The sequence below is a fragment of the Dasypus novemcinctus genome, chromosome 4, assembly GCF_030445035.2.
Source record: "Dasypus novemcinctus isolate mDasNov1 chromosome 4, mDasNov1.1.hap2, whole genome shotgun sequence".
Lineage (NCBI taxonomy): Eukaryota > Metazoa > Chordata > Mammalia > Cingulata > Dasypodidae > Dasypus > Dasypus novemcinctus.
The window spans coordinates 103,255,200-103,264,935 of NC_080676.1; the positions used below are offsets into that span (position 1 = coordinate 103,255,200).

General features: G+C 39.2%; 1 long non-coding RNA gene across 1 annotated transcript in view; it reads left to right on the forward strand.

Annotated features, from left to right (window-relative positions):
* The window catches only part of LOC131278269 (uncharacterized), a 62,586-nt gene extending 57,332 nt beyond the window's left edge, over positions 1–5,254 (forward strand). The window contains exons 3-4 of the long non-coding RNA XR_009185584.2: positions 2,267–2,417; positions 5,106–5,254. This is a non-coding gene — a long non-coding RNA (uncharacterized lncRNA). The remainder of the gene's footprint in view (positions 1–2,266; positions 2,418–5,105) is intronic.
* Positions 5,255–9,736: the final 4,482 nt, after the last annotated feature.

Genomic DNA, 9,736 nt, shown 5'->3' on the forward strand with positions numbered 1-9,736 from the left:
CATTTTCATTACTCAAAAAATAAAAGCAAACAAAAAGCAAACTACTATTATACCCATATGTTAGCTACTAAATTACTACTAAAAACAAATCCTATGATGTGCTTTTGCCATTTCTATTCATTTCCAAACATTTCCAAACAACTTTTTACCAATTCTGCACAGGTTAAACCTCAGTTTTCCATATTCTACCACATTCTTTTTTCTGGTGAATTACAGTCTAGCTATTAACTCCATTAATTTGCTCATTGTATTTAGTCCATAAGAACAAAGTCATAGAATATTTGTCCTTTTATGCCTGGTTTGCTTCACTTAACATAATGCCCTCCAGGTTCATTCATGTTGTCATATGCCTTGATTTGCATCCCTATTAGCCAGTGATGCTGAGCATTTTTTCATTTGTTTGCCATTTGTATTTTTTTTAAGACTTCTTTTATTTCTTTCTCCCCACACCCTTGTTGTTTGCACTTGATGTGTGCTGTATCTTTAGGAGGCACCGGGAACTGAACCTAACCTCCAATGTGGGAGGCAGATGCCTAATTGCTTGAGCCACCTCTGTTCTCTGCTTTGTTGTGTCTCTAGTTTCGTAAACTTGCCCTGCCTGCCCGTTATGTCAGTTCACTATCCTGCTCATTTTCTTTAGGAGTCACCAGGAACCTCTGATCCCTGCTTTGTTGTGTTTCTCATTATGTTTTTCTTCTTATGTCTCTTGTTGCATCACCTTGTTGTGCCAGCTTTCTGCACCTGCCAATCACATCAGCTCGCCATCTTCTTTAGGCAGCACTGGGAACTGAACCATGGACCTCCCATTGGTAGGTGGGAGCTCATTCTCCTGAGCCACATTCCCTTCCCTGTATTTGCTCTTCAGTAAAATGTCTATTAAGGTGTTTTGCCCATTTTAAAACTGGGTCATTTGTCAATTTATTGTTGAGGTGTAGGATCTATTTATAAATCATGGATATTAGACCCTTGTCAGATGTATGATTTCCAAATGTTTTCTCCCAATGAGTAGGATGCCTTTTTACCCTCTTCACAAAGTTCTTTGCGATGCAGAAGTATTTAATTTTGAGGAGGTCCAATTTATCTATTTTTTTTTTTGCTGCTTTTGCTCTGGATGCAAGGTTTAAGAGACCCCTACCTACTGCAAGGTCTTATAGATGCTTCCCTACATTATCTTAAGTCTTTGATCCATTTTGAGTTGATTCTTGTATGGAGAGTGAGGTAGGGGGTCCTCTTTTATTCTTTTGGTTATGGGTATCCAGTTCTCCCAGCACCATTTGTTGAAGAGACTGTTCTGTTCCCAGAAAAATGGACTTGGTAGGCTTATCGAAAATCACTTGACCATAGAGGTGAGGGTCTGCTTCCAAATTCTTAGTTTGATTCCATTGATCAATATGTCTATCTTTATGCCAATACCATGTTGTTTTGACCACTGTAGCTTTATAATACACTTCAAGGTCAGGGAGTATGAGTCCTCCTACTCAGTTTTTCGTCTTTAGGATGTTTTTGGCTATTCAGGACCCCTTTCTCTTCTAAATAAATTTGGTAATTAACTTTTTTTTTTTTTTGAAAAATTAGATATTTTTTTTTAATCACCATTTTACAGATGAAGAATAGGTACAAAGATCTCAAAGTACTTTTCCTGAAGTGACCCACCAAGTGCATGTCAGGATCTAAGTACAGGGAAGTCTGACTTAAGGTAAACCACTGTGGAAATGACTTCACAAGAGTCACAATTCCATCCAGGTTGGGCCACCCTCAAAGCTCATGGTGAGCCTCAACTACATTCAAGGGCTGCAAATATGATGGTCTGAAAACACCTACCCAACAAGGAGGGTCATCATAGAGATGATGGAAAGAGCCACTGTCTCCACTCTTTACACTTTATTAAAGTGAGTGCATGGTGACTGTTTAGGTGACCCTGTGCTAGGCACATGGCAGGTAGAGATGAATGTAAACCTTATGGGAGTGATTTACAATCCAGTGAGCAAGAGATAAAGAATCAGCAAATACAACTTGAAGAAGAGGGGTCAGTGGTAGGATAACAAAGCAGGTAAGAAAGATGCTGGGAGTGGATGAAGTTCAACCTGCTGCCCACATAGGATGTCCCAGGTTTGGTTCCTGGTGCCTCCAATATTTCTCATGAATATAAAAACATAATTTTGTCCCATTGCCTGGGATTGTCCAGCTGACTAGGGGTCTCATCATTGTTGCTGTTCCACTCTGAGATATCTATCCAAGACAAATTGCTGTACCATGATTCCCACAGCAAGCTCATGGCCGCCAAAACGGGCTCGGGGCCAGGAGCAGGCGGGCGTCTAAGAAGGGACCGTGCACTCCGCCTGAGGGTTCCGGCCGGCACTCGCTGCCCCGCTCAGAGCCTCCACCCGGCCCAAGCACCAGGATGCCTCCGGGACTTGGTAATTAACATTTCTGTTTCTGTAAAGTAGGCTGCTGGAATTTTAATTGGTATTGCATTGAATCTAGAAATCAGTTTGGGTAGAGTTGACATCTTCACGTTGTTTATCTTCCAAACCATGAATACGGAATATCCTTCCATTTTTTCTTTAGGTTTTCTTTGATTTCTTTTAGCCATGCTTTGTAGTTTTCTGGTTAAATTAACCAGATATCTGAGAATCTTTGCTGCTATTGTAAATGAAATTTTTTCCCTTGATTTTCTCTCAGTTTGCTCATGACTAGTGTATGGAAATGCTTCTGCGTTTTGTGTGTTGATAATTGTATCCTGCCACTTTGCTGAAATCATTTTTACCTCAAGTAGTTTTGTTGTAGATATTTTGGGGTTTTCTGAATATATGATCATGTCATCTGTGAATTGCAAGAGTTTTAATCCCTCTTTTCCAATGGATGCCTTTTTTTTTTTCTTTTTTTAGGTACCAGGGCTGGGGATTTAACCCGGGACCTTGTATGTGGGAAGTTGGCATTCAACCACTGAGCCACATCGGCTCCCCCAACGAATGTCTTTTACTTCTTTTCCTTGCCAAATGCTCTAGCAAGAACTTCTAGCACAATGTTGAAAACTGTGGTGACAGTGGGCATCCTTATGTTGTTCCTGATCTTGAGGGAAAGCTTTCAATCTATCCCCATTGAATATGATGTTGGCTGTGGAATTTTCACATACACCCTTTATTATGTTGAGGAACTTTCCTACTACACTTATCTTTTGAAGTATTTTTATCCATCTTATTTTACCTTTTTGGTACCCTTTCTGAGAGTCTTCACTTCTATACTCTTCTCTAAACCTCTCTCTCTTGTCTTGTTTTTTCTGGCTGCAGAATTCCCTTTAGTGTTTCCTACAGTGCTGGATTCTTGTTTATGAACCTTCTTAGTTTCTGTTAATCTGTTAATATTTTAAGCTCACCATCACATTTGAAGTACAGTTTTGCCAGATAAAGAATTCTTGGCTGGCAGGTTTTCTCTTTCAGTACCATAATTATATCATTTCTGTGTCCATGGTTTCTGAAGAGGAATCTGTACTAAATATTATTGGATATTCCTTATATGTGATGTTTCACTTTTCCCTTGCTGCTTTCAGAATTTTCTCTTTATCTTTGGCATTTGGAATTCTGCATATTATGCTTCTTGAGGTAGGTCTATTTGTATTTATTCCAATTGGAGCACACTGTGCTTCCTGGACATGCATATTCATGTCTCTCATTAGAGTTGGGAAAATTTCAATCATTATTTCCTTAAATATTCTTTCTGCTCATTTTCCCTTTTCATCTCCTTCTGGAACTCCAATAACACATATGTTGGTGTGCTTTGTATTATCATTCAACTCTCTGAGCCCCTGCTTAACTTTTTCCATTCTTTCCTCTCTCTCTTCTTTTTCTCTTTGATTTCAGGTGTTCTTTCCTCTGTGTCACTGACTCTTCCATGATTTCAGATCTGCTGTTGTGTGCCGCTACTATATGTTTAATCTCACTTATTGTATCTTTCATTCCCATAAGCTCTGTCCATCCAAGATTTCAAATTTTTCTCTGTGCTCACTCAGTGTCTTCTTAATGTTTTTTATTTCTTTTGCCATGTTGTCCTTCAACTCCATGATTCATTTTAGGAGATTTGTATGAAGCTCATTGATTAGCTGTTTCAAGTTCTGTCTTGTCTGGAGCTTTGATTTGTTCCTTTGCTTGAACCATGTCTTTCTTTTTCTTAGTGTGCCTTGTAATTTTTTTGCTGATTTCTAGGCATATGATTCTGATGCTGAGTTTACTATGATGTTCAGTTTCTCTCTATTGTGTAAGGATATACTGTTAAGTAACTGTGTGCTACCACTGCTCTTTGACTCTTGGTTCAACTTGTTCTAGATATTTAGGATTACCCTGTTTGGCTGCTCAATCTGGAGCTAAGGACCCTGGAATATGGTGGAGGCCAGTCTCCAAGGGCACCTGCTTGCCTCTTTTATCTATTTATTTATTTATTTATTTTTCCTTTTTTGGCACTTTTCTGGTATGGCCAGCCAGCAGATGGCGGTCTTTGCCTGAACTCTCAGTTCAGACCCCATGTGCTAGGGGAGGAATGCATTCTGCATAACTTCTCAGGCGGGTGGGCAGTACCAAAGGCTTTTTTCTTCCTATCTGGTTGCATCATCATCTTTTTGGTGTGTCGCTTTGCTGCGTGGAGGCCTGTACCTCACTGTACAGGTCTGGGACACCTTTTTTCTTTTCTTTTTTTTTTTTTTTTTTTCACCAGGAGGTCCCAGGAATTGAACCTGGGTCCTCCATATGGTAAATAGGAGCTCAACTGCTTGAGCCACAGCTGCTTCCGACCAAAGGCTGTTATTCAATGAAGTAGAGCCCAACTCCTTAAACTTAAACTGGATTGAAGGCCCTGATTATAGGAAGGATAATGGTAGATTTAGAGTGAGCCAGACTGACTCCAACCTCTTAAGGTTACTATCAAAATGGTGCATGAAACAATAAGTATTTAGCTGGATAAGATTCACCTGACTGCTGTAAAGGGGGAAAGTGCTCCTTCTCAATAAGAGTTACCCTGAGCCCCCAGCCCCTTCAATTTATACAAGAATGAAATGAGTATTTCTGTCTTTCAAAACCTTAGCTTTTGATTTAATTTTCCATCTCCTCTTTTAGACTGAAAGATCCAGCTGGTAGAAGAAGAAAAAGAAGAAGATGAAGATGAAGAAGAAGAAGATGAAAATGTGGAAGAAGAAGAGGAAGAGGAAGAGGAAGAAGGAGTGTTGTACTAAAATAAATAAAGCCTTATCTTTTTTTAATTTAAAGATTTATTTATTTATTTCTCCCCCCTCCCTCCATTGTCTGCTCTCTGTGTCCATTCACTGTGTGTTCTTCTGTGTCTGCCTTTATTCTCATTGAGCAGCTCTGGGAACTGATCCTGGGACCTTCTGGAGTGGGAGAGAGGTGATCATTCTCTTCTGCCACATCAGCTTCCTGGTCTGTTGCATCTCTTATTTTCTCTCCCCTGTGTCTCTTTTTGTTGTGTCTTCTTGCTGCATCAGCTCTCCGTGTGGGCCGGCACTCTTGCGCAGGGCAGCACTCCTGCATGGGGCAGCCCTAAGTGCAAGCCAGCACTCCACATGGGCCAGCTCACCACACGGAACAGCTTGCCTTTACCAGGAGGCCATGGGTATCGGACCCTGGACTCCTATATGGTAAATGGGAGCCCAATTGCTCGAGCCACATCCACTTCCCAAGACTTACGTTTATATCCTCACCCAAGAGTTGGCTATGACTTCTTGATTGAATATATCGATTGAGGTTCTGATAGAAGCCATAAAGTTTGTAGTACATATAAACATTACCCTTTATGAGAAGCAAGAAGTAAGATGAGAATAAGAAAAAGTAATTGGATATTAATAAACTCAGAAAGGAATGCTTGAAAACATAGTATATATATATTTTTTTTAGTGGTAAAATTTGTTATAGTATATTTGAGAATTTCTCTTCCTCAAAGATACTGATGAGCACAAAATTATATGTAACAAGTTAATTTATCTGCCATACATCAGGTAGATAGGAATTACACAGAAGAGGATTTCAATATCATTAAAGTTTATTATAATTTAAAATCAACATTAAGCATACATGAGTGTATTTAGCACACATTTAGCACACTAGAAATATGTTAAGTATCTGAAAATGTAAAGCATTTTTCATAATTTTTTAAATTTTTAAATTTATATTTTTTTATGCTGAAAGGTTTACATGTTTTGACAACAAAATGCCACATATCCACATTTATAGTCTCATACAGAATAGTTTTATTGCTCTAAAAATCCCACATACTTTACTTGATCAAACTTCCTCCCATACCTAGGTTTTTTGTTTTGTTTTGTTTGTCCCTTTTTTGTCTTTATTTATTCTTTTTAATGTTACATTCAAAAAATATGAGGTCCTCATATACTCCCCACTCCCCTCACCCCACTCCTCCCATAACAACAACCTCCTCCATCATCAGTGGACATTCATTGCACTTGGTGCACTGCTGCACCACATGGTCAGTGGTCCACATTATAGTTTACACTTTCCCTAGTCCACTGAGTGGGCCATGGGAGGACATTGTATGCCCCTCCAGGACAACTCCAAGTCCTGAAAATGCCCCCACATCACATCTCTTCTTCGCACTCCCTACTCTCAGCAGCTACCATGGCCACTTTCTCCACATCAATGCTACATTTACTTCCATTACTAATCACAATAGTTCCAGAATAGAATATCAGTAAGTCCACTCTAATCCATACTCTATTCCTCCATTCTGTGGACCCTGGGATGGTTATGTCCACTCTACCTCTATATCAAGAGGGTGGAATTGAAACTTCCTGTTAAATAAACACATACACCTCTTGCCCCTCCCCTCCCCCCCTCCCCCCAAGAAATTGTATTTTAAAATATGTGTTGGGAAATCCGGGTCTATGCGGTCTATGCAGAAGTCTTGATATGACTAAACAATCTATTTTTAATGTTTTTTGTAAGAGTTGTTGCACTCCTGCCTTGAAAAAATTTTAAACCAGACTTTGGACTTCCAGTACATAAAGTTTGGTTTTATAAACATCATGTTTCCCAGTAATACCAGGAAAAATACTTCAGTCAGGGGTTGTGGTAGTCATCAACGGTCATGTGATTTTAAAGCAAATTTGTGAAATAAATTTAAAATGGAAACCACTAAGCATATGTAGTTGCCTATGCAAACTGGATGTAAAAGGCATGAGAGAAGAAACTCCTTGCCTTCAGGCTCCATGTGTTTTTGTCTTTCTATCTTGGGATCTGACACCAAACCTGGCACATATTACTTGCTCAAGAAATGCTGAGCCTTTTACTATAAACAAAAAGATGGACTAATTCACTGATCTAAAAGAAAAAGGGTGATTTTCACCTTAACAGTCAGTGACCTTGCTGCCTATGAAAAATATGCCCTTTCATAATGCTGTCATTTGAGATTGCCCAGTCACAGACCACCATCATGATTCTTTGTGGTGACATGCCAAGGCCCTGGAATTTCTCCAGGCAGAAGCAGCTTTCAATGACAGAGTTGATGCAGATTTTAATAACGGCAAAATGCTGCAAATAGAAATGTCCAGTGAAGCTGTTTATAATATTCTACCTTGCTCCAAAATAATGAAGGTCTCCATCCAAAAATATGGAGGTCTAATTATTGTCACTCATGTGTTGGATGCTATATTTAGCATTAGAAGTATGAAAGCACTCCTTTACAAGTTCCTAAGCCAATTGATTCTCTTACCTTATGCAAAAATAGCATTTTTGGAAATGCTTTTAGTCTAATTACCTAAGGGCTTCGGAGAGAATGGGTATGGGAAATGGGATCTGGTATCCAGGGTAGTCTGAGAAGAAAGGCCATGTAGGTACAGCCAGTTAAAGAAAACAAGAAAGGCTGAAGATCTTAGTCAGGTGTAAGAGGCAAATGGCTGAAACACTGAAAAGGGGAGATGCTGGGACCTGACAAAGAGGCAGTCTGTAACATAATTAACAGAAACCATGACAGTGAAGGCACTGAAAAAGCCAGGCTTCGCAGGAGTGACTGATTCCCTTTCCACACCCAAAAGATGGAACCTCTATTCTCTACCCTTAATTATAGAAAATATGGAACCCACAGAATGGAATTTACCATATGTATTCTTGGAAGGTAAAAAGGGAATTCTTCTTAACTAAAGTTATATGCTCATTTGTCACACTAGGGACTGGCATGTTTTAATAACCTCTTTTCAATGATTCTTTGTCTGAAGAATTGGCTTTACAAGACCTCTAAGATCATTATCTTTTTTTATTATTCCTGGGGGCACAATGCACTTTATGGCACTTCTGCTCTTTAAATTCAGTGGCACTTTGTGCAGGATTCCTTTGTATAAGACAGAGTCTAGCTTGGATTCATTGCCTAGGTTCCAGCGTGTGCAATGTGTAGTCATTGGCAATCTGAAGGCCTTGTGATTGCCCTAAGTAGTTTAGGTGGGTTTTTACAAGAAAGTCTCTGCCTGAAGAGAATGGTTAGCAGCTGGTAGCACTTCATTTAGCTTTGGAGTTTCAAAAGATGGAGACAGATGGGAATTGTAGACCTTTAGGGTTTTATCTTTTGGCTTTTTTCCTTAAAAAAATATAAGTAGCACTAACTTTTACTTTGGGGGAAGGACAGTGTGGTGGGTTGAGGAAGTCAAAAAGGTGCACAGCTACAGAGAACTAGAGTTTATCAAAAGAAAATCCTCCCACTGGCTTGATATAGATTTCACTTATGACCCAAATTCAAGTCAATGATTTCCTTATTATCTATATCTGAGGTACTCACAAAAACTTTTGGAGCGAGCCTTAATCTAAACAGATGTACCCAGAATGTTACTGATGCCAATCGCTTTCTTCTGGGATCATGGGGGGAATAAGAAACGTACATATAAAACAAAAGCTTCCTATAACATGAAACCATATAATTTAGCTCTTTATCTCTCCTCTACTCATTTAATCTTTTGGGAACATTTTCTGATCATCTACAATGTAAAATATATTTGCAATACACTGTGGAGGAAGCAAAGATTCATATATTAATTATATAAACATTAATTGAGACTGTTTTAGGTGCTTATGATACATCAGCAAGAGATAGAAAATAATAAATATAATAAACTGGTAAATTATCAAGTATGTTATTAGGTGATAAGTACAATAGGAAATTTAAAAAAAAATTACAGCAGGGTAACAGGGATCAGGAATGTAGAAGCAGGTGAATAGACAGGCTGCAGTATTAAATAGAATGACCAGGGAGGCCTTATTGAGGTGCGAATTGAGCCAAACCTTGAAGGGGGTAAGGGGTGTTAGCCAAGTGGATATCAGGTACAGGAAACAAGCGAGAGAATGCCTGGCTTGTTTGAGGAGCAAGGATCCTGGGTGGCCAGTGCAGAGTGGCAGGGAGGGGGGTAGAATGGAGGAATCAGGTCAGCAAGGAAAGAAGAGGCCTGATCATGGAAGGCCTTGTAAGGACTTTGGTTTTTTCATGATTGGAAAGAAGAGCCATTGCAGAGGGTTTTTTTGAGAAAAGGAATAAAATGATTTGACTTATGTTTTAAAAGCTTCCCTCTAGTTGCTATGTTAAGACAAGGATAAAAGCAGGGAGTTTTGATTGGTTGGTTTTTTTAAAAAAGATTTATTTCTCCCCCCGCTCCCGTTATCTGTTCTCTGTGTCTATTTGCTGCGTCTTCTTTGTCTGCTTCGGTTGTTGTCAGCTGCATGGGAATCTGTTTCTT